The following is a 24,650-nucleotide window of genomic DNA, read 5'->3' as shown; positions in this document are numbered from 1 at the left end:
GCAAACATTTCTAAAAACCTGTTTTTGCTTTGTCATTGTGGGGTATTTTGTGTAGATTGATGAACCCAAAAAATATATTTAATTAATTTTAGAATAAGGCTGTAACGTAACAACATTTTTAAAAAGTCTGAATACTTTCCGAATGCCTAATAGTACATAATAGTCTGAATACTGAATACTGAATACTTTCCGAATGCCTAATAGTACATAATAGTACTAAGTTTTCCAGTCAAAAAACTTGGCTTAGCTACTATTTTATGTCACAGATAACAAACACCTAAAGAGATATCTAGCTATGTAGTTATCTAGCTAGCTAGCTAATAATTATAAGTACGGGGATCATACATTTTACTGGTAAAATAGCAATCCTGCATTAGCCCTCTCTGGCTGGTTAGCTACATATCACATCACTAGCAAATTTGTTTGAGGTCTGAATAATTCCTAAAGACAAACACTCTTCAACTTGTCAATAAGATAATTTTATGTTGTACAGATATCAAATAAAATATTAGCATAGACAAGATGAGCTAAATCAAGTACCGTTATGCTAGCCATCTACCTTCCTTGCTGATTGTCTACTCGGCTGACTGTCTACTCGGTTGACTGTCTACTCGGCTTGTTATCAAAAGTTAATCTTATTAATCAGAAAAAATACTCTAAAATGTCAATATTATAATTACCAACATAAAAGTGATTGTATCAGTTACTTGCACATGTTTAGTATTAGTGAATTGAAGACATCTCTTTACTTTCTGACGTGTTTCTAGTCGCCTTTAATGATCCAAAAGATCATTGTATATCGTGGTGCTTCTTTCTTCATCCTCAATCCTCCTTTAATCTACCCCAAGTTGGACAGAACCGAGGAGCCGGGATATTGAGATTGCTAAAACATTGAGCCGGGCAAATCAATCTCAAATCTAGTGATTTTCTTAATGGTGAAGAAGTGTGAAATGCTTTGAGACCAGTAACAACAGCCACAACAACAGGACAGCCACAAATGGAGTCCTAATGAATATAAAGACTGATAACCACTGTTTGATAAAGCACAGTACAGACTATCAGTGGAGCTTAATTTCCCCAGGCTCCAGTGGCCTGTCTAGTGAGAGTGGTCAAATGTGTGTAATTTACCTCTGTGTGTTCCTTCCTTCCTCCTTTATTTTGCCAAATGGCTTGGGAATGGGGAGTGAGTCAAGGTTAAAAGCATATACCTCCAGGGAGATCCAGCCAGCCACAGACAGGATACAGTTTAGGGGGGTATCTAGTGTAGCTCCAGCAGCACTCAAGGCCCTGGGCTCTGCGCTTTAAGGCAGGATATCTTTGGCTTTGTAAACATCCCCATCTCTGTCTCAGTGAATTCACAGCCATAAAACAGCTGTGGCCGGTATGGGAGAAACCTGACAAACACATTATCCGAGTGCTACCGCGTACGTGCAGCCGTGGTAGCATCTGCAATCAACAATTTGTTATTCAATGCAGATGGCAATTACACCGTTTTAGCGCCGTTACCCAAATAAATCTGTATGTCCTGGGAGACGACAGATGAAACCAGAGGGAATCGTCAGCCTTGGGAGAAAAAGAAACCTAAGCAGCCGAATCTATGGTAGTGGTACATACAATTAATGCCATGGACTGGGCCATGATTGCGTATGGGGGACACATCTCACTGTGAGTGAAGAGCAATCAAACTCACACAGATTCTCAGTCGAATGAATAAAATAAAGATGAGGCTGTGTCTTTGTCTGACCCTTTCCCACTCCTAGCCTGGGCTAATGGGATTGTGTTAGCCATAGGACAGGTGTCTTGTCTAGTCTCTAATGAGTGACACAGCACAAAAGGGAAACTTTTCACCAACATTGCTCTGCTCATCTGCTGCCATTCTTAGTGCCTTGCGGCTTTGAAAGGTGGATCAGTGTCCGTTTGAAATGGAATCTCTGCTAGGAGGTAGCATTGGCAGGTAGCAACATCACATTGGGATATTTACTATATTTCTACATACATCTAGGGTAGTTAGTTACAGTATAGTTAAATTACTTACTTGGCGTCACTGTCTGCTGCTAGAAGGTAGCATTGACTGTCGGCAACATCTCACTGGGAGGTTAAGTGTGTTTCTACGTAAATCCAGGGTAGTTAGTCACAGTTCTGTTTAATTAGTTAAAGAAATTAGCCTGATTCCCCACTGCACTGCTGTTCACCTCTGAAGCCAACATAGGCAGGCTACACTGTTATAAAGTGTTCATCTTGACAAATCCAGGAGAGAACATGTTATTTAAAAAAAAAATATTGTTCAAACATGAGTGAGGTAGAGTAATTTATGGTATAACAAAGAGCACTGACCTCTCTGCCTCCTGGACGGCAGTAAACAAGGTATGTCTCGTTTTCCTCTTCCAGAAAATTCTTGGCAATTGCTCTCCCTTGCATGTGATATACATGTATCATACTTCATCGGGTTACGCTCTCACCTAAAAGAAAAACACAAACAAACACCAGCGTGAAATATTCATAAACTTCAGAAACGGGACCAAAAAGAGGAACCATACACAGAGGATGCCTCTGCTGGCTGTTCACTTAGGGAAGGGAACTCTGTATTCTAGGTGGTTTTTGGATAAAGATCTCAGGTTGGTCTGTCAATCTGGCAATTAACCAGTGCAAGGAGCCTAAAGGAAATCCAATATATTTCCATTATGGTGTTTACATGGAGCAGCAAAGCCCAGGGACTCCCTCCCCTGCAATTCATTACGCCGATACGCAATCCTTCCCTTGGGGCCGAGCCAATACTATTACACTGCACCCGCCATTTCTAATTTCATCTGCTGATATCACAATCTGTGAAACTCAAGGAGAGCTAGTGGTCTTTCACAGTCACTCTCCTCCCTAACAGGTAAGTTTCCATTACAACAACTATATGCGTTCACAATTTATACCCCCACATTGTATAGGATATCGTTCCCTCAATCCACATTTAGTCACACTCCATGTAATGACACCAACAGTCATTTTCATTAAGATGGCTTGTTTTAAGATGATTTACAGCTACATTGTCACTTGACCACTTCTATCGATCTCAGCGTAATTTACAGTGCAGCATGTTTTTCACAGGAATATGAAGATAATAGAAAAGGTATCTATAGAATTTTTTTTTTTAGGAGTGTAGATTGATCCAGACTTGCATTATTGGCAGGGATATAAATTAAAATGTTTCATTGGTAGCACTTTAAAAAGTTAGGAGCATCACATTCAATTTTGGAGCACCAGAAAATATGATTTCTTAAATTGATTGAGATTCAGCCTATATTGGGCCTATATGAATTCTAGCTACTTTAGAAGCCCTATAAACGAATATGTAACAGTATAAATACATTAATTTATTATAAAAGCTAAAATGTTGATACAAATACCTGTCACTGAAATTACAACGTAATTTGTGGAATAATAGGTTTCTACATTGTGTAAAATCACTATTTTCCTATCTTTAAAAACATCAGGTTTGTGATTACAACATGCAAGAGTTCTCATTCATGCATTGCAAGAGTTCTGTAATTTATTCATTCACCACCTTTTATTGCACAAAAATGTTTGGATATAATAGTAAAGTTACCAGATTTTTAGCTCTAGCCAAAAAGGTAACTTGATTGAGCAAAGTGTGAACAAATCGTTGAAAGGATAAGTCGATATTTTGTCATGAAAAGGGTATCCACAAGTTCATCTGACTCTGAGCAAGTAGAAAAGGGCCTCATTGCCAAAATCCCGAAGTATCCCTTTAACGACGTAGACAGAAGCTCAAGTCGTTTTAGAATAGCACAAAGTGGTGTAAAGTACTTAAGTAAAAATAATTTAAAGTACTATTTAAGTCATTGTTTTAGATATCTGTACTTTTACTCCGCTACTGTACATTCCTAAAGAAAATAATGTACTTTTTACTCCATACATTTTCCCTGACACCCAAAAGTACTGGTTACATTTTGAATGCTTAGCAGGACAGGGAAATGGTCAGATTCACGCACTTATAAAGAAAACATTCCCTACTGCCTTTGATCTGGCAGACTTACAAAACACAAATGCTTTGTTTTTAAATGGTTGTCTAAGTGTTGGAGTGTGCTGCTGGCTATTTGTAAATTAAAAAACAAGAAAAATTGTCCCGTCTGGTTTGCTTAATATAAGGAATTTGAAATGATTCATCTTTTATTTTGATCCTTAAGTATATTGTAAACCAAATACTTTTAAACTTTTACTCAAGTACTGTTGTATTTTACTTTTCAACATATCTTTACTTTTATTCAATTATGACTGTTGGGTACTTTTTCCACCACTTCTTCCACCACAGCCCACGACATTGTTTATGGTCCTGGCGATACGCTAGGAAGATAAAAATGGCGCTCTGGTAATATGGGTCAGATCTTTTGATCTGGTTGAGCTAGAAGCAAGCCATTTTCACTAAAGTAACGGTACAACCATGACTCAAACTAATCTGCACTCTATTGTTTCTCAAGGGCACTCCGAAACAACGGTACAACGAAGCCTTATCATGGCGCCAGAGAGGATGGCTGACGTTTTATGGGCTCCTAACCAACTGTGCAATTTTGTTTGTTTTTTCACATTGTTTGTTACGTCATTTTGTACATAATGTCGCTGCTACCATCTCTTATGACCGAGAAGAGTTTCTGGACATCAGAACAGCGATTACTCACCTCGAACTAGACAAATGTTTTTTTCTGTCTAGTTCGTTGAGTCCAACGTGAAGGATATACTGCTTCCAGGAGACCAGGCCCAAATCCCGTCATTTGAGTTAAGGAAAGACGGAAATACAGGGTGCGGCGGTCTGGGTGCCTTTTGAAAAACACTAATCCGGGCGCTTAAGAAATACAACTATACCCTCAGATGAACCGTCAAACATGCAAAGCATCAATACAGGACTAAGATTGAATCCTACTACACCGGCTCTGACGTTGGATGTGGCAGGGCTTGAAAAATATTACGGACTACAAAGGGAAACCCATCCTCGAGCTGGCCAGTGATGCAAGCCTACCAGACGAGCTAAATGCCTTTTATGCTCATTTTGAGGCAAGGAACACTGAAGAGCATCAACTGTTCTGGACGACTTTGTGATCACGCTCTCTGTAGCCGAAGTGAGCTAGACTTTAAACAGGTCAGCATTCACAAAGCCACAGGGCCAGACGGTTTACCAGGGCGTGTATTCAAATCATCTGCGGACCAACTGGCAAGTGTCTTCACTGACATTTTCAACCTCTCCCTGACCGAGTCTGCAAAACCTAAATGTTTTAAACAGACCACCATAATAGTCCTTGCGCCCAAGAAAGTGAAGCTAAGCTGCCTAAATGATTACCGCACCTTAGCACTCACGTCGGTAGCCATGAAGTGCTTTGAAAGGCTGGTCATGGTTCACATCAACACCATCATGCCAGAAAACCCAGACCTACTTCAATTTGCATACCGCTCCAACAGATCCACAGATGACACAATCTCAATCACACTCCACACTGCCCTTTCCCACCTGGACAAAAGGAACACCAATGTGAGAATGCTGTTCACTGACTACAGCTCAGCGTTCAACACCATAGTGACCACAAAGTTCATCACTAAGCAAAAAACACAGACAAAACACCTCCCTCTGCAACTGGATCCTTGACTTCCTTACGGGCCGCCCCCAGGTGGTAAGGGAAGGCAAAAACACATCTGCCACGCTGATCCTCGACACTGGGGCCCCTCAGGGGTGCATGCTTAGTCCCCTCCTGTACTCCCACAACTGCGTGGCTAAGCATGACTCCAACACCATCATTAAGTTTGCTGACAACACAACAGTGGTAGGCCTGATCACCAACAATGATGAGACAGCCTATAGAGAGGAGGTCAGAGACCTGGTAGTGTGGTGCCAGGACAACAACCTCTATCTCAATGTGAGCAATACAAAGGAGCTGATCGTGGATTATTGGAAAAGGAGGGCCGAACAGGCCCAGATTAACATTGACGGGACTGAAGTGGAGTGGGTCGAGAGTTTCAAGTTCCTTGGTGTCCACATTACCAAGAAACTATCATGATCCAAACACACCAAGACAGTTGTGAAGAGGGCACGACAACACCTTTCCCCCTCAGGAGACTGAAAAGATTTGGCATGGGTCCCCAGTTCCTCAAAAAGTTCTACAGCTGCACCATCTAGAGCATCCTGACCTATTGCAATACTGGCTTGTATGGCAACTGCTCGGCATCTGACCGTAAGGCACTACAGAGTGTAATGCGTATGGCCCAGTACATCACTGGGGCCAAGCTTCCTAACATCCAGGATCTATATAAAAAAATTGTCAAAGACTTAAGTCACCAGAATCAAAGACTGTTCTCTCTGCTACCGCACTGCAAACGGTACCGGAGCACCAAGTCTAGGACCAAAAGGCTCTTTAACAGCTTCTACCCCCAAGCCATAAGACCGCTGAACTAAACTATTTACATTGATCCCCCCCCCCCTTTTTGTTTTTACACTGCTGCTATTTGCTATTTATTATCTACTCAATTTAAAAATTACCTCGACTGACCTGTACCACCGCACATTGACTCGGTACTGGTACCTCATGTATATAGCCTTGTTACTGTTATGTTGGGTTTTATTGAGTTAATTTAGTAAATATTTTATTAACTCTATTTCTTGACCTGCAATGTTTGTCAAATTCTTGGTGACAGGGGGCAGTATTTTCACGTCCGGATGGAATGCATGCCCAAATTCAACTGCCTGCTACTCATCGCCAGAAGATGTGCATATTATTGGTAGATTTTGATAGAAAACACTCTCTGAAGTTTCTAAAACTGTTTGAATCATGTCTGTGAGTATAACAGAACTTATTTAGCAGGCGAAACCCAGAGGACAAACCATTCCGAAAAATGTTTGAGGTCACTCACTTTTCAATTTTTTCATTGGGAATCCAGATTTCTAAGGGACCTTCTTGCAGTTCCTATCGCTTACACTGGATGTCAACAGTCTTTAGAAATTGGTTGAGGTTATTCCTTTGTGTAATGAAGAAGTACGGTCATCTTGAACGAAGGTCACTTGAAGTGTACTGTTAGATAGAGGCACGTGACCAGAAAGCTTGCTACAGTTTGTTTTCCTCCTGTATTGAACACAGATCATCCCGTCTTCAATTGTATCGATTATCTACGTAAAAAAATACCTAAAGTTGTATTACAAAAGTAGTTTGAAATGTTTTGGCAAAGTTTATAGGTAACTTTTGAGATATTTTGTAGTCAAGTTGGAAACAGTGTTTTTCTGAATCAAACACCCCAAATAAATGGACATTTTGGCTATATATTGACGGAGGTAATCGAACAAAAGGACAATTTTTTATGTTTATGGGACATATTGGAGTGCCAACAAAAGAAGCTCGTCAAAGGTAAGGCATGAATTATATTTTTAATTCTGCGTTTTGTGTTGCGCCTGCAGGGTTGAAATATGCTTTTCTATCTTGGTTTACGGAGGTGCTATCCTCAGATAATAGCATCGTTTGTTTTTGCCGAAAAGCCTTTTTGAAATCTGACATGTTGGCTGGATTCACAACAAGTGTAAGTTTAATTTGCTGTCTTGCATGTGTGATTGAATGAAAGTTAGATTTTTAAAGTAATTTATTTTTATTTGGCGCTCTGAATTTTCCCTGGCTTTTGGCCAGGTGGGACGTCCCACATATCCCAGAGCGGTTAAGGGCTTGTAAGTGACCATTTCATGGTAAGTTCTACAGTCGTGGCCAAAGGTTTTGAGAATGACACAAATATTAATTTTCACAAAGTTTGCTGCCTCAGTTTGTATGATGGCAATTTGCAAATACTCCAGAATGTTATGAAGAGTGATCAGATTAATTGCAATTAATTGCAAAGTCCCTCTTTGCCATGCAAATGAACTGAATCCCCCCAAAATATTTCCACTGTATTCCAGCCCTGCCACAAAAGGACCAGCTGACATCATGTCAGTGATTCTCACAGGTGTGAGTGTTGATGAGGACAAAGCTGGAGATCACTCTGTCATGCTGATTGAATTTGAATACCAGACTGGAAGCTTCCAAATGAAGGTGGTGCTTGGAATCATTGTTCTTCCTCTGTCAACTATGGTTACCTGCAAGGAAACACGTGCCGTCACCATTGCTTTGCAGAAAAAGGGCTTCACAGGCAAGGATATTGCTGCCAGTAAGATTGCACCTAAATCTACCATTTATTGGATTATCAAGAACTTCAAGGAGAGTGGTTAAATTGTTGTGAAGAAGGCTTCAGGGCGCCCAAGAAAGTCCAGCATGCGCCAGGACCGTCTCCTAAAGTTGATTCAGGGGCATACTGGGGCACCACCAGTACAGAGCTTTCTCAGGAATGGCAGCAGGCAGGTGTGAGTGCATCTGCACGCACAGTGAGGCAAAGACCTTTGGAGGATGGCCTGGTGTCAAGAAGGGCAGCAAAGAAGCCACTTCTCTCCACATCAGGGGACAGACTGATTTTCTGCAAAAGGTACAGGGATTGGACTGCTGAGGACTGGGGTAAAGTCGTTTTCTCTGATGAATCCCCTTTCCGATTGTTTGGGGCATTGCCTTTTAACAAGGTGTTCCATCATGCTGGGAAAGGCATTGTTCGTCACCAAACTGTTCCTGGATGGTTGTGAGAAGTTGCTCTCGGAGGACGTGTTGGTACCATTCTTTATTCATGGCTGTGTTCTCAGGCAAAATTATCTAAAGACACTGAAGCAGCAAACTTTATGGAAATTAATATTTGTGTAATTCTCAAAACTTTTGGCCACGACTGTACACCTGTGGTATTCAGTGCATGTAACAAATAAAATGTGATTTGATTTTAATTTGATTTTTACAATTCTTTGTCAGCAAAATACTTTGTTGCATATGTGACCTAATTTGTTTCTCTATAGTGGAGGACGGGACATGTTCCCATTTTGGTAGATGATATGTATACCTAACCCCTGGGACACCTGCACCAGTCCACAGGACGACAGGAACACAATCTTCTCCAAGAAATTACTTGGCTTTTTGGCATCTGCTGTTGAATCGTATTCACACCCCCTGGAATATAAGCCATAGTGCAACAAATATTCTGATGGCCTTGCAGGAAAAATATGTGCACTGCATACATTTAGCATAATTCTGCACAACATGACTTAAATATTCACAGAGGCAAAGGGAAGCACTGCCGGGATAAAGTCTAACGTCTTTGTACAAAACTGATGAACAATTTTTTTATGGCCCATTGAGACTTAAGATATGGAACACACTCATTTTCACACCTTTGGAGCACCGATGCAGATGTATTATGACAATGGAGTTTTTTTTCATAGGCTTGCAATGCCATGGTGAGGGAGAGGGGCAAAAGATACAAAAAGAGACAAAATGAGACAAACACAAGCTTTGTACAGCCGTGACCTTCATATGAAATTACAAATGAAACATTAAAACATACATTCATAAATCTACCTAAGAATGAATGCAGCCAGCTGTTATTAACAATGATGGGAAATAATTGCAGCTTGTAGTTTGTCTGCTAATTACAGTGGTTTAAAGCAACATTTGCTGAAAGGTACTCAGTGCTTAACCATTCAGCACAATCTTAACCCCTACCAGCCAAGTTGAATCATACTATGCGAATAGCTTTTTAATTATTAATGAATGTTGGTAAGGAAAAAAATCCTTCAGTAATTATAAATCTAATAGACATCAGGGGGTACCAGAGAGTTTTTCAGGTTCGCCATATTGCTTTGATCACCTCAGTAAGAAGATGCTGACCTACTATGTTTCTTTCTTGTGTTAGTTTCCCTTTATAACAGAGCTGTGACTTGAGGCCATGGCAGATATGCAGCACAGGCACATTCGGTCACGCACCAGTGGACCAAAGCAGTATGTGAAGGTTCTTCTTCCATAGCTTACCCCTTACAAAAAAAAACATGTATAAAAAAATCACGTGATTTTCGGACACGTGTGAACAAACCCCGTACTTTTCAGACACTTGGACTTCAAACATTACTTTTAGACATTTTCACCACTTCCAGCTACATGAGTACTCTGTCAGGGAAAAATGACATACTTACCTGATTTGTTTGATATTAATAGTAAACAGTTATATATTTAACTAAGAGTAAGACTGGCCTGCTAATGTTGAGTTTTTATGGTGTCCATTCTAGCTTCCTGCAGTTAGTCTGGGCATCTGGTTAAGGAAATGGGTTTTGCTAGGGATAGCTTGAGCTGACAATGACTTGGTGATTAACATCTAAAAGCTGGCATTCTAGAGACAATATGTTTGTGTGTGACCTGAGATAGAGATGGCCTAGAAGAGTTTAGAATAATGTCTCATTGTCTCGTCTTCCTGGCAACTGGGAAACTAAGCCGGTTTGGAAGTAAAACAACATCTCGTACAGATAACCAGGAGATGGATCAAGGTGGCTTATGGGAACGGTAGATATGACTGACTGAGCATTAGGGCCTATGTAAGATCGCTGTTATTTCATTCATCAGTTAAGCTATCGGCAACACAACCTAGAGTGTGCGGTCGACGGTTTCATTATTGCAATAATTAATCGATGTTGAATAAAGATGATTGTTTGAGTAATTGTCCAAGTCTCTCTCAGAACTGAAATGTCCACTACAACTTCCATCCAGGGAATGAATGGTCTAAAATGTGCAACTTGCAAAAAAGGCAGCAAAAGCAAAGGCCAAAGAAACATAACCAAAGATAGGGGAAATGACATCATGACATCAAAATGTAATAATTTTTTTTAAATCACTGAAAACTATTGCATCCATTTACAATTAATTTGTTCTCACATTTCAAAATGATTTCCTATCAATATTTTGTTTTGCTACCAATACTTTTGGGTTTATGTTTTGCTTGGAACAAGCTGGGACAGCTTTATGCATGCCCTAAAAGTTTGTGGGCACTGTTAGTTATCGTTAGTGCAATTCATGTATTGTTCAGTGTTGTGTTGTGTAGTGGCTTTGCTGGCATACATTTTTTGTTTTGTTGAATTTGCCCCGCCAAGGTTTACATGCTAAAATCCCCACTGCTATGGATGCAAGTACTGACCATCCATAATATTAAAATGATAGTTTTAACCATGTTTTTAGGCTATACAGTGGTTGATTACGTTTATTTTGTTTACAAACATTGGAGTAAAACAAGCTTATAGAGCATTTGGGGTTCGGATGGGGTATGACGTTATATTCTCAAAGAATCAATGGGTATACAGTGGGGCAAAAAAGTATTTAGTCAGCCACCAATTGTGCAAGTTCTCCCACTTAAAAAGATGAGAGAGGCCTGTAATTTTTATCATAGGTACACTTCAACTATGACAGACAAAATGAGAAGAAAAAAATCCAGAAAATCACATTGTAGCATTTTTTATGAATTTTTTTGCAAATTATGGTGGAAAATAAGTATTTGGTCACCTACAAACAAGCCAGATTTCTGTCTCTCAAAGACCTGTAACTTCATCTTTAAGAGGCTCCTCTGTCCTCCACTCATTACCTGTATTAATGGCACCTGTTTGAACTTGTTATCAGTATAAAAGACACCTGTCCACAACCTCAAACAGTCACACTCCAAACTCCACTATGGCCAAGACCAAAGAGCTGTCAAAGGACACCAGAAACAAAATTGTAGACCTGCACCAGGCTGGGAAGACTGAATCTGCAATAGGTAAGCAGCTTGGTTTGAAGAAATCAACTGTGGGAGCAATTATTAGGAAATGGAAGACATACAAGACCACTGATAATCTCCCTCGATCTGAGGCTCCACGCAAGATCTCACCCCGTGGGATCAAAATGATCACAAGGACGGTGAGCAAAAATCCCAGAACCACACGGGGGGACCTAGTGAATAACCTGCAGAGAGCTGGGACCAAAGTAACAAAGCCTACCATCAGCAAGGGCATTGAAGATGAAACGTTGGGTCTTTCAGCATGACAATGATCCCAAACACACCACCCGAGCAACGAAGGAGTGGCTTCGTAAGAAGCATTTCAAGGTCCTGGAGTGGCCTAGCCAGTCTCCAGATCTCAACCCCATAGAAATATCTTTGGAGGGAGTTAAAAGTCAGTGTTACCCAGCAACAGCCCCAAAACATCACTGCTCTAGAGGAGATCTGCATGGAGGAATGGGCCAAAATACCAGCAATATTGTGTGAAAACCTTGTGAAGACTTACAGAATGCATTTGACCTCTGTCATTGCCAACAAAGGGTATATAACAAAGTATTGAGATAAACTTTTGTTATTAACCAAATACTTATTTTTCTATCATTTTGTCTGTCATAGTTGAAGTGTACCTATGATGAAAATTACAGACCTCTCTCATCTTTTTAAGTGGGAGAACTTGCACAATTGGTGGCTGACTAAATACTTTTTTGCCCCACTGTATATCCTTATATATATGTATATCATATTTCCACATGTGAGGAGAATAACATTATTTCAACCCCACATGAATCTGGATTTCCACACGTGAAAGTGAGATTTTAACAGTTGGGAGTTTTCTTGCATGTGAACTCTTAAATTAATGTGAAGATATAATTGTACTATAATTAATTACTTAAGCTCAACATGTGAAAACAGCTATTTCACATGTGGAACTGCAGCAAAATTGACATCTTTTTTTGATGTTGTAAGGGATCAGCCTGTTGATGGTGCACACACCACATTCTACGCACATACACCCAGTGCTTTCTATGTCTTACTCTCACTCTCACATGTAACACCTCTTCTTGTTCTTATGCTAAAATCACGTCTTCATGCACACTGTGGCATATATGCATGGCAAACAAATGATCCACCCTCCATTGTGTGCACACGCGTGTTTTAAAATTCACTGTCTGCAAACCCAGGGAACTAAAAGCACTGCCAATCTAAAGCAGCCCTGAAGTAGAAGTGCGACTGTTTAATCTGCATCAGTACAGAGCAGGAGCTGGGGCAGTCTCTCACGCTGTGAGATGCAGTGAGGTATTCCTCCTCACTCTCTACACCCCACCCTGGTGTGCTGCTCTACATGTCAAAGTGTTGGGACTGTTCTACATGTCAAAGTGTTGGGACTGTTCTACATGTCAAAGTGTTGGGACTGTTCTACATGTCAAAGTGTTGGGACTGTTCTACATGTCAAAGTGTTGGGACTCTTCTACATGCCAAAGTGTTGGGACTCTTCTACATGTCAAAGTATTGGGACTCTTATACATGTCGAAGTGTTGGGACTCTTCTACATGCCAAAGTATTGGGACTCTTCTACATGCCAAAGTATTGGGACTCCTCTACATGTCAAAGTATTGGGACTGTTCTACATGTCATAGTGTTGGGACTGTTCTACATGCCAAAGTATTGGGACTGTTCTACATGCCAAAGTATTGGGACTGTTCTACATGCCAAAGTATTGGGACTGTTCTACATGCCAAAGTATTGGGACTCCTCTACATGTCATAGTGTTGGTACTGTTCTACATGTCATAGTGTTGGGACTCCTCTACATGTCAAAGTATTGGGACTGTTCTACATGTCATAGTGTTGGGACTGTTCTACATGCCAAAGTATTGGGACTGTTCTACATGCCAAAGTATTGGGACTGTTCTACATGCCAAAGTATTGGGACTGTTCTACATGCCAAAGTATTGGGACTGTTCTACATGTCAAAGTGTTGGGACTGTTCTACATGTCATAGTGTTGGGACTGTTCTACATGTCATAGTGTTGGGACTGTTCTACATGCCAAAGTGTTGGGACTGTTCTACATGCCAAAGTGTTGGGACTGTTCTACATGTCAAAGTGTTGGGACTGTTCTACATGTCAAAGTGTTGGGACTCTTCTACATGTCAAAGTGTTGGCACTCTTCTACATGTCAAAGTATTGGGACTCTTATACATGTCGAAGTGTTGGGACTCTTCTACATGCCAAAGTATTGGGACTCTTCTACATGCCAAAGTATTGGGACTCCTCTACATGTCAAAGTATTGGGACTGTTCTACATGTCATAGTGTTGGGACTGTTCTACATGCCAAAGTATTGGGACTGTTCTACATGCCAAAGTGTTGGGACTGTTCTACATGCCAAAGTGTTGGGACTGTTCTACATGTCATAGTATTGGGACTGTTCTACATGTCATAGTGTTGGGACTGTTCTACATGCCAAAGTATTGGGACTGTTCTACATGTCAAAGTGTTGGGACTGTTCTACATGTCATAGTGTTGGGACTGTTCTACATGTCAAAGTGTTGGGACTGTTCTACATGTCAAAGTGTTGGGACTGTTCTACATGTCATAGTGTTGGGACTGTTCTACATGCCAAAGTGTTGGGACTGTTCTACATGTCAAAGTGTTGGGACTGTTCTACATGTCAAAGTGTTGGGACTGTTCTACATGCCAAAGTGTTGGGACTGTTCTACATGTCAATGTTTTGGGACTGTTCTACATGTCAAAGTTTGGGGATTCTTCTACTTGGCAGTGCTGGGACTGTTCTACAGGGCAAAGTGTTGGGACTGTGTTAAATGGCAGTGTTGGGACTGTTCTACCATGTCAAAGTTTTGGGACTGTTGAACACTGCACATTTTGGGGACTGTTTTACACTGCAAAATGTTGGGACTGTTCTACTCTGCAAGTTATTGGGACTGTTCTACATTGCAAGGTATTGGGACGGTTCTAACCACTAAAGTTTTGGGACTGTAGGACACAGCACAGTTTTGTGACTGATCATACATAGTATGGTGTTCTGCACACCATGATAGCAGAAGCCAGGCACACTCTCTAAGACAAAGTGTGTGTTCACTCACTGCACCTCCCTCCCTCTTCAATGATTCATCTGGACTGAGAGAGAGACAGCTCACCGAGCAGGTGGTGTCACACCTCTCAGCATGCACAGCGGTATTGTATGATGCCCCCAGTCAATGCAGTGAAGGCTTTCCTGCCCCAGAGGCAAGATGTGTCTGTCATAATGGCGTTGGTTGGTCGGCAGCTTGTTCACACTCAGGGCCGAGATGTACTGGAGGTAACACACCAAAGTGGGCAGAGAGTTAGAGACATCAGTGCCCAAAAGATAAGGAACTAAAAAGGTTGATGTGCAAGCACACTTAAGAGGAGACACTAAATAGTTGCCCAGATAGCTCAGTTGGTAGGAGCATGCATAGTGCTGTCAATTTCAGCAACAGCACATATTTGAGATATCTTGTTAATCAGTACAGTATGTTGCTTTGGATAAAAGCATCTGCCAAATCACCATGTTATTGTTATTATTATTATTATTATTGCCATTACACTTACACCAATAATGAATTGGCTAGGCTCTGATTGAAACCCCCTGTGTTGGAAGGGTCAGAGGTGGCCAGGAGTCTTCAGAGATTGCGTGCTCGGCTGATTAGCACGCATCCCATCTCATCGTTCTCACGAATGCCAAGGAAACCTTTTTGATGTTTCTGGAGAGCATAAATAATGGATTTACGACTTCTGATGTGTTGCCGGGTGAGTTCTCCCAGGCACAGCAGCACACGAGTAGCAGCAGCCCTCTGGCTGGAGTTGCTTCCTCTTGTCACTGAAACCTATCAGGTGCTACTGAGGCAAAGCTACAGTGTGTCTTTGGCAAGGGGAAATAAAATAAAATCAAGCAACGATTATAAGGGATCTGGCACTTGATTGGTTGTTCGTTAGTTTTGTTGGCACATAAAGATTACCATCATCAAAAATATAGTTAACTGTTAGCTATAGTTAGGTTTCGACTGAGAAAATAAAGTGTTTCATTTGAATTGCCTCAGCCAAACGTAACAAAAAAAACTGTACACCCAAACTCAAAAGTTGAGCCAAGCTGCCGTGTTATGAAGTTGGACAGTTCTGGTTTGGGTGTAATGTGACCTCAATCCCTGGCCTCCCTGCCTACTTAGATCATCAGTGTCTACAACGGTAAGAGCTGCATCTTCGTCAGGTCTGGCTAAAGAGCTCAAACGCGCACAGACACACACCACCCATCCCTGGCAGAGATTAAAAAGGGGCTATCGCCAACACATGGGTCTGCTTCGCTGTCTCTTCTTATGGACTTATTCTAGAGTTTGTCATTACAGTTAGCTGCTGCAGCTCTGCCCCTCCCGAAATCATCACCCTAAACCCTTAGATGCCATGACTCCCGGATATTTCGCTTGAAAGCATCATCTTCGCAAAGTATAAGCTCCCAAACCCAAATCCAACACAGTCGTGTTGCAGTGAGCCATGGTGCGTTGTATTTCATTCCTAGGTGAGACAAACTTCCTAAATAGGAATCTTGCTGTGTCATGCAAATCGAGCCCCACTGTCAGCTTTAGAATGATTTATGTTCAAATTGCACTACTAATCTCATGAAAAAAAACATTGGTTTGGGGCTGTGGAAAGAAAGAGTGAGAGAGAGAGAGGTAGAGAGAGAGATTGAGAGAAAGAGAGAAAGAGAGAGAGAGAAGACTTTCCAGGTAATGAATTAATACTATTAGGTAAGAAGAACACAGTAAAACACATGGGACTGACAGAATGCGCATGGACATGCTAATAGCGGAAGAGTTTCAGACATCTTTGTCTTAAATGGACCATCCTCTGTGTGCTCCACATTTAATCGTCTGTGAATGCACTTCTCTACAAGATGCAGGAGAAAGTGTACACAGTGAAAGGAGGATAATTTGCATACCCTTCCACTTTGGTGGCAAAAGGTCTTGGAGAAAAGACAGTTAAGTCCAGAGAAAAACAACTAAATCTTAATGGAACAAAACTATTACCGTCCATGTCTACACACAACAATAAGACATAGAAACAGCCTGCACAGGCCTCACTTACAAAACAATGTCTCGAGAAGCCAGCCAATAAATAAAAATGTGTGTACAGCTGACAGCCTATCCGGAAGGTGTTTTTTATTTTTGCCTTGAAATGCAATTGTATCACTCTCCGCTAGCTTCTCTGCTCCGCTATATATAGGTCTGTTCTGGGTACATGAATAAACATCAGTGTGACTTGGTGTTGACTGGGCCATCCTCAGTCAGTCAGGTAGGGTGACACAATTGACAAAGGTGCCCCTCAGAAAAGACGCCTCAATTCCGCCTGTCACCCTCTGAATCCGCCTCAAATCCGCCTCGCCAAGGCATGTTTTTATGCTAAATCAAAGTAAACATGTTTTTAAAATGTCCATCACATCTAAGGGAGTAGGTGCGCTAGGCTTGGGGAGAAAGTGTTTTTGCATGTCTGCTCTCAAACGTGGTTTGCAAAGAGTCAACACTGTTTACCATGTGCTTTTTATCCATTTGTTAAATTGTTTGGAAGAAAGACTAAAACAGAATAAAAACATTACCAGAGACCTAAATCACTTTGACAACAACGATAATGCTCCTGAGTACTAATTGCAACAAAGAAGAAAAATGCACAACCCAGAAAAGAGAAAAGACCTACAAGAGGTGACTCATACAAGAACCAGGTATCTAGCTAGTCCACACAAGTATGAATGACTGCAACTTAAACATCTTGCCAGGGGTTGATGTAGACTTGCTCCACCCTGTGCTATTCCTGTGCACAAGGCTTCACACAGAAGCACTGCATGAAATCTATTCTGCTTTCCACTGCATTACCTCCTCCATCTATCTCTTATTCAAATGACACGGCATCGAGAAGACATTACATTTTAATCAGAGCATGATGACGCATGCTTATCAATCTTGACAGGCCCAAATGAACTCTCAGAGGCCGGAGAATGGAATGAAACAAAGCAAGAAACTAAATGAGCAACGGTGTGTTTTTCTGTCCACGCTGTGTGCAGTCTGCTCTGCTCTCTTAACAGGTTCCTGATCATTGACACACTCAGATCGGAGACCGCTAAAGGGATGTTGTGACTATTGTTGTCCTGTTTGATTGGACATGCACACTTAGGGGGAAATCAGCGTGTGTGCCCTCACTGAATGTCAAGTTGTGTTTGGGTTGAGATAGAGTCATACTGTATGTATATGATATGGTTCTGGGTTGAGATGGATCATCTTTATGATGTCTTTCAGGGGTAGATTACATTACTACTGTATGGGCTTGGCATCAGGCATAGGCCTATAATCAGAACTGAATAATCATGCACGGTGAAGAAATATGAGTAGATATCCTCTTAACTAAAACAGCCATTTTGGACTCACATGCTGAATACTTAAATAAAAAAGCTCTCTCCTGGAAGATTAACCCAGTGCAATCATACGTCTCAATTCCAGCTAATATAATATTAGTGTCCATTAGTGTCCATAGTAATTGTAAATCTCCTTCCCTCCATTTAGGATAATATGTTAACGTTTCCTACGGTATGTATTCATTTGTGGATGTCCATCATCCATTTCATATGATCTGTGATGAATTGCAATTTGTACAATAACTTAGGGGTTAAGGTTAAGGATAGGGTTAGGAGTTAGGGTTAGGGGTTAAGATTGGTGTTAGGGTTAGGGTTAGCTAACAGGCTAAGTAGTTACAAGGAAGCAAAAATGTAGTATACAGTTGCAAAGTTGCTAATTAGCTAGAATTCTAAGGTTGTCTGTGACGTGATTCCGACACTCAACCTTTGGCTTGCTAGATGTTCACGTTATACACCCACCCACCTGCCCAACCTCCCTCCCTCCTTTCATTTTTGGCTTAAGTAATCTTCTGTCTTATGTAACCGTACCAAATGTAACATTTCATACTAATTTCAGTGTCACAGATTTAGGTTTAATATAGTACATATAGTCTTTGAGGCCTGGCTGGTACAGTTTACTGCTCTCAATCTAAAAATTTATATAAAACCCATATAGGCTCCTTAACCACATATAACTTAATTACATTATTTACTATAAAATTCCAAAAGGTAGGACCCTAATAATTGTATTGAAACACAATATCCAGCCCACCAGTAGCTGAAATTCAAATTCAATGTGCTAAGGGCTAAATGACATGCCTATAACTAATTACAAAGTAATGCTTCCTAATAGTCTCCTAATGTGAATGTCCCCTTCCACTAAACTGTTACCTGTTACAGTGAGAATGCTACAATTAAGTAGGTTAAGCACAGGAATGCCCGAAGGCAATTTGTCTTTCATTCCAAGTTTATCTGATTATCTGGGCTAAATCCTCGTCTTCCACACATGCCCACTGTATCGTATCCTCACATGAACACTGCATGGGAGATGGGAGCCTTATCCTGAACTATGGGGATTGAGCCGGTTCTTAACAGGCACAAGCAGGACTATACTCAAACACAGCAGTAGATACTGTAGAGTACAGAAGTGCATTTTTAAACAACTGATCAATAGTTGTTTGTGTGAGTCATCACAGAGCAGTCCCAGTCTCGGTGGAACCTGGCAAAGGAAAGATGGAGTGATGGAGTCATTTTGAAAGGAGGAATAGGCTGAAGGTGCAAAAATACAGTGGGTGCAAATCAGAGCCTTTGAATACACGCTGACACATGCAGCACCAAAACAAATGCACACACAGGCACAGGCACGAGCACACACACGCAGTTACACCCCCCACATACACAGACACTGCAGTTCCCACGCACAACGACAACCTCCCTTTCACACACACAGCCACCAGTCAACAGAGGCAGAATGGCTCAAGATGTATGTTTTAGTAACGTGCGAAAGTAGAGCTGCACGGCCTCTTCCTCTCACCATCTATCTTGTTGACTCTGTTTACTGTGGACACTGTTGATAGCACAATTCAACTGCCGAAGGAGGCTAAAGACAGCCTAGTAGGAGTCCAACATAACATTATCTAGTATTACTCCTTTATCAGCGTTAAGCACCTTTAAATACACCTTTATAGGCAGCCCAACCACAGTGGCGATAGATTATGAAGAAATGCTCAGGCCATAAATGACTCTCCTCTGTGTCGCCCAAATTAGGCTACTTATCTCAAGAGTGAGTTGCCGGTTTAATACCTACAGTATACATTTACTTAAAACATTCAGTTATTCCATCAAGCGGACTCCTGGACACACACACACACACTCTGCCTATTCCAATACATGTTAACTGTGCAATAATAAGCATGTAAAATTCCTGTCTGACCTGCATCCTAATGGTGAAAGTCAGTGTCTGACCCTGAAAGACTGTCTTAAGACTGTATGTCACTGATGAGGGTCTCATCTTAAGGTTCTAAACAGACATTTCAAGGGGCTTTAATGAGATGGTCAGAACAGGGATTAAATCACTTCTCAGAATCTGGAGTAATCAAACCTTTGGGCCACTCTATTTACCTTGATTAAGAAGAGGATTCGGAAACACTGCTGAGGGGTTTAACTGACTGTATGCATGTTGGTGTGTGTGTGTGTGTGTGTGTGTGTTGGGCTTTCTAGTATGCCTGGTTGTCACGTGTGCTCCCTCTCCGGGCCTCTAGGTCACCAGGCTGCTCGCTTATGGCGCACACCTGTCACCAGCGTTACGAGCATTTGCGCATGACACTCACCTGGACTCCATCACCTCCTTGATTACCTGCCCTTTATATGTCCCTCCCTTTGGTTTCTTCCCCTGTAGTCATTGTTTCTGTTTCTGTGTCATGTCGGTGCGCTGTTTGTGGTTCTTGTTTTGTTTATTTATTAATTAACTGTATTAAATATATTCACACTGTATTCACTTCACTTCCCGACCCTCAGCGTACATCGTTACACTGGTGCCCTTCTGAAGTCTGAATGGGGCTTTTAACCGGTTTGTGAGAACACATTGGAAATCAATGGAAAGCCCTGCCAAGGTATTGTATGTTCACAAAGGTTATTCTAGTTAACTAAACAGGTTGTGCAATTACTACTATACAGTACATCCCAGTAGTAGACACATAGAGAGCATCGCGAGAAAGCTTTCTAGTTGGAGAAAGTGCACCAACAACATGCTTCTAATGTCACTTTTATTTATTTAACTAGGATAGGGTTAGGGTCAGACACCATTGCATCATTGCACAACATTATACGCATGATAGAACAGCAGAATATGTATTATGATTCATTTTTAAAAGTAAAAAAAAAAGCTATATTACATGTGTCGGGGGGGGGGGGGGGGCAGTGCCACTGTTTCTCTCATGAAGATGTCAGCTTTAACAAAATCACAGAAGACAATTTTTTTTAAATTGGCCTGGTTTGGCGAGGTAGCCAATTGAGGGCCTGGGTTAATAAATTGTTTAAGTTGATCTAATTATAACCTATTTACTCTATTTGAATTGCTAGAGGGGTTCCCAAACCTAACGTGATGCCCGTCTCAATGTGTAGCCACTGAGCTTGTATAGTAGGGTGTCTGACAAAGGGCAAAGCTGATCAAGAGGTAGGGGGCCTAGTGTGCTTAGACTCAGGGTGAGTAAGACAACCAACACGTATACAAACAACAGGGATTTGGTGAGGGTTGAGAAAGAACAGCGACACTTAATCTCATCCAAATATTGCAGCTGAACATGCAGTGTGTACCTTCTTGTCAAAGTCTATTTTAGCTACTCCAGCATGCACCACATTTATTTAACAGGCAAACATGGCCACAGTAAGCAGCTATTTAAGATTCTATTGGAACCACAACAACTACTCCCCAACACATTTTGTGATAGAGAATTGCAGCAATAGTACATCGCTTATCATACAACACAGTGACCTCGCAGGTTTTCAGTCAAGCACTTTGTCATCTTTATTTTTTCAAATGACCCTTTTTGCATGTCCAATAACCTTCAATAACCTATATGATACATCGTATGATATACAAGGAGTGTACAAAACATTAAGAACACCTGCTCTTTCCATTACACAGACTGACCAGGTGAATCCGGGTGAAAGCTTAGGATCCCTTATTGATGTCACTTGTTAAATCCACTTCAATCAGTGTAGACGAAGGGAAGGAGACAGGTTAAAGAATGAGTTTTTAAGGCTTGAGACAATTGAGACTGTACTGTGTGTGTGCCATTGAGGGTGAATGGGCAAGACAAAATACCTAATGTGTCTTTGAACGGGTGTGGTAGTAGGTGCACTGGTCTGTGTCAAGAACTGCAACGCTGCTGGGCTTTTCATGCTCAACAGTTTCCTGTGTGTATATCAGGAATGGTCCACCACCACACAATGGGCATCCAGCCAACTTGACACAACTGTGGGAAGCATTGGAGTCAACATGGGCCAGCATCCCCGTGGAACACTTCCGTCTCCTTGTAGGTGTCCGTGCCCCGACAAATTGGGGGGCTGCGCAACTCAAAATTAGGAAGGTGTTCCTACTTTTTTTGTACACTCAGTGTATCATGACAGTTTTGATATTGCGGTATTGACCCACATACGTTGGTATTAAAATTAAGTGAGACATAAATAGCTGTATGGTGGGCTGCAGGACATTTTTCACTGGGAAGCAGAGAGGTGATTTGTATTCTCCTTGCCATCCCCCGTAGCCTTGGTCTTTTTGTGAACTGGAGATTAAATTCAGGAAAGCTGGACTTTATTTTGTAGCCAATAAATGTTATAAATATTACATTGGCTGTGCTTACTAACAGGCCTGAAACTGCAAGGCTGCTCTTTTTATTGCTGGAGCAAGGGCCGTTGAGGAGAACGACTTCCCCACTCCTCCTTAGCGATTGATTTTCATTTATCTTAATTCATTAAATTCATACTGCATATCCATGTAGATGATTTGTGGTCAATGCATCAAAGAGCATATTGAACAATCCAGCAGTTTTGCAATTTAATTTTCAGACAGTGAAACTGTTTGGATTTGGCCACCGTATCGAAGAGGTCTGAGTGTCGCCATACATCCATACAGCCATGATCGTAAGTGGGAAATAGGAGCAGGCTATTTGCTTGTTTAGTCACTCAACTCATTTCTAATCCCAGTGGTATAAGGCAGCTGATATCCTTGAAGGAGTTCAGATATACTATTGAGGCAATCTCCATTTTAAAGAAGTCATTCTTAGTATTCTGCTATGAGTTGGCAAACAAACTGAAAGGGTGCATACCACCTCTCAATGTTTGTTCACAAGAATAATTCATTAGCTGGTCCCCCCTGATTACCCAGATGGAATCATGTGATCCTTCCTTAACCCATAAAATGCCCCGCCCAATTGACTACTTCAAAATGGTGGAAGCCCTCAATGGTAATATCCATGCCAAAATGGGTTTATCCATCTAGAGACCTTTAACTAACTATATGGCCATGGCACAACAGCATAATAGTAGGATACATTTTGGGGTTGGCTGAGTTCAATCTCAATCCCCAATGTCCCCTTTATGAGTTTGCATCCACCAAATCATGCTGTAATAATCCAAGGGATCATGGGAGTACTTAACTCCCATAAGATTGAATAGATGTACTCTCGTAGGCAGCGGCAACACCAATGACACCTCTGTATTATAACCCTGAGCTAAGAGCCTCCATTTTGACAGTTACGACTGTTTGTACATCAGATCAGTGCCATTCAAAAGTCAATGCCACAATTCAAAGTTTCAATACTAACAAGAATACAGGATGTTGCTTTGACACATTTGTAAGAAATTTTTTAACAACCTGTCACTGAAGTACACAAGAAGGTGCCAAATGTCAACATGCATTTAAAAAAAAAAGAAATCCTGTTCCGCTTCAAAGTGCTGTGTGTTTCTCTTCCTTCCTCTCGCTCCCCCTCACCTCTGTTTGATGTCACGTCGGTCTGGGTGTGTTCAGAAGAGCCCACCCTGTCTTACATCTGTTTTCACCAGCTGCATGGAGACGGCTAGAGACAACTACAGACGAAGAAGAGTGCGGGAGGGGTAGGCAAAGAAACTGTGAGTACTGTACGGTATAGCTGTGCCTGCTCTGCTTCCCCATGCAGTAGTAAAGAGTGGGGGATAGGCCTCTCTAATGGAGGGCCGCTGGGCCATGTATAATACATTGGGCTGCATTAGTGCTCAGGGTTCTGTTATCACGTTAGCCCCTTTGTTATTGCCGCAACCTTCAGCTACAGAGTACAGACTATGAATCCATTTTTGATAAGAAAACAATAACCCTCCAAACACAATACACACTGACACGTCCTAAGGATGCGATGCAAACGGGTCGAGGTGATCTGTTCTGCACTGCCTTGCTATTAACTGGTCTCAAAGCTAGCCCGGTTCCCGATCTGTCTGTACTGTTTCCAAACTCGAAAGACAGCACAAACAGATCTGGGACCAAATTAAAGTAGGATGGTTTAAAATACCATTATCTATGTTATCTATGTAAGGATGCATATAGAAATACTGACTTTGCATTAGGCAGAACCCAGCACTTGTCAGTTGGTAAAAACATGATACAGACGTAATCCCTATCGTAGTCTACAAAAAATAAAACATTACCCGATACCTCCAAAAACACAAGCCAACGTAATATTTCCTATCAGCTATGAAATACATCATGTCAAATCTGTCACCGATGAAAATACGATCAAATAAAGTGCTTTTCAGAAAACAAGCTCTTTGACATTATTTACTGACAACTACAGCCCAGATATTAGGGATATAAAATGTGCTAATATTTGAGTATCAAAAGTCTGATCTGTCATTTGTCCTGACATGGGCATTCTGACCTAGGTCAATCCTAAGGAGGCCAGTTGCCAACGCTGGGCCAAAATTGCACCGGATGGCGGACTGGCGGACTGGCAGACTAACTGATTGCCTGAGGGGGAAATGGGGCTAATCCGTGGGTGAGACCTTAGCTGGCTTACTTCAAAGGAAAAAT

General features: G+C 41.4%; 1 protein-coding gene across 1 annotated transcript in view; it reads right to left on the bottom strand.

Annotated features, from left to right (window-relative positions):
• The window catches only part of LOC109900298 (leucine-rich repeat and fibronectin type-III domain-containing protein 2), a 163,622-nt gene that overhangs the window by 117,071 nt on the left and 21,901 nt on the right, over positions 1 to 24,650 (bottom strand). Inside the window, exon 2 of the mRNA XM_020495991.2 lies at positions 2,335 to 2,459. The gene's annotated coding sequence lies outside the window, so the exon portion shown is untranslated. The remainder of the gene's footprint in view (positions 1 to 2,334; positions 2,460 to 24,650) is intronic.

This window comes from Oncorhynchus kisutch, linkage group LG12 (genome assembly GCF_002021735.2).
Source record: "Oncorhynchus kisutch isolate 150728-3 linkage group LG12, Okis_V2, whole genome shotgun sequence".
Taxonomy (NCBI): domain Eukaryota; kingdom Metazoa; phylum Chordata; class Actinopteri; order Salmoniformes; family Salmonidae; genus Oncorhynchus; species Oncorhynchus kisutch.
The sequence above is the reverse complement of the archived record's forward strand: the minus strand, read 5'-3'. Positions and strand labels throughout refer to the sequence as shown.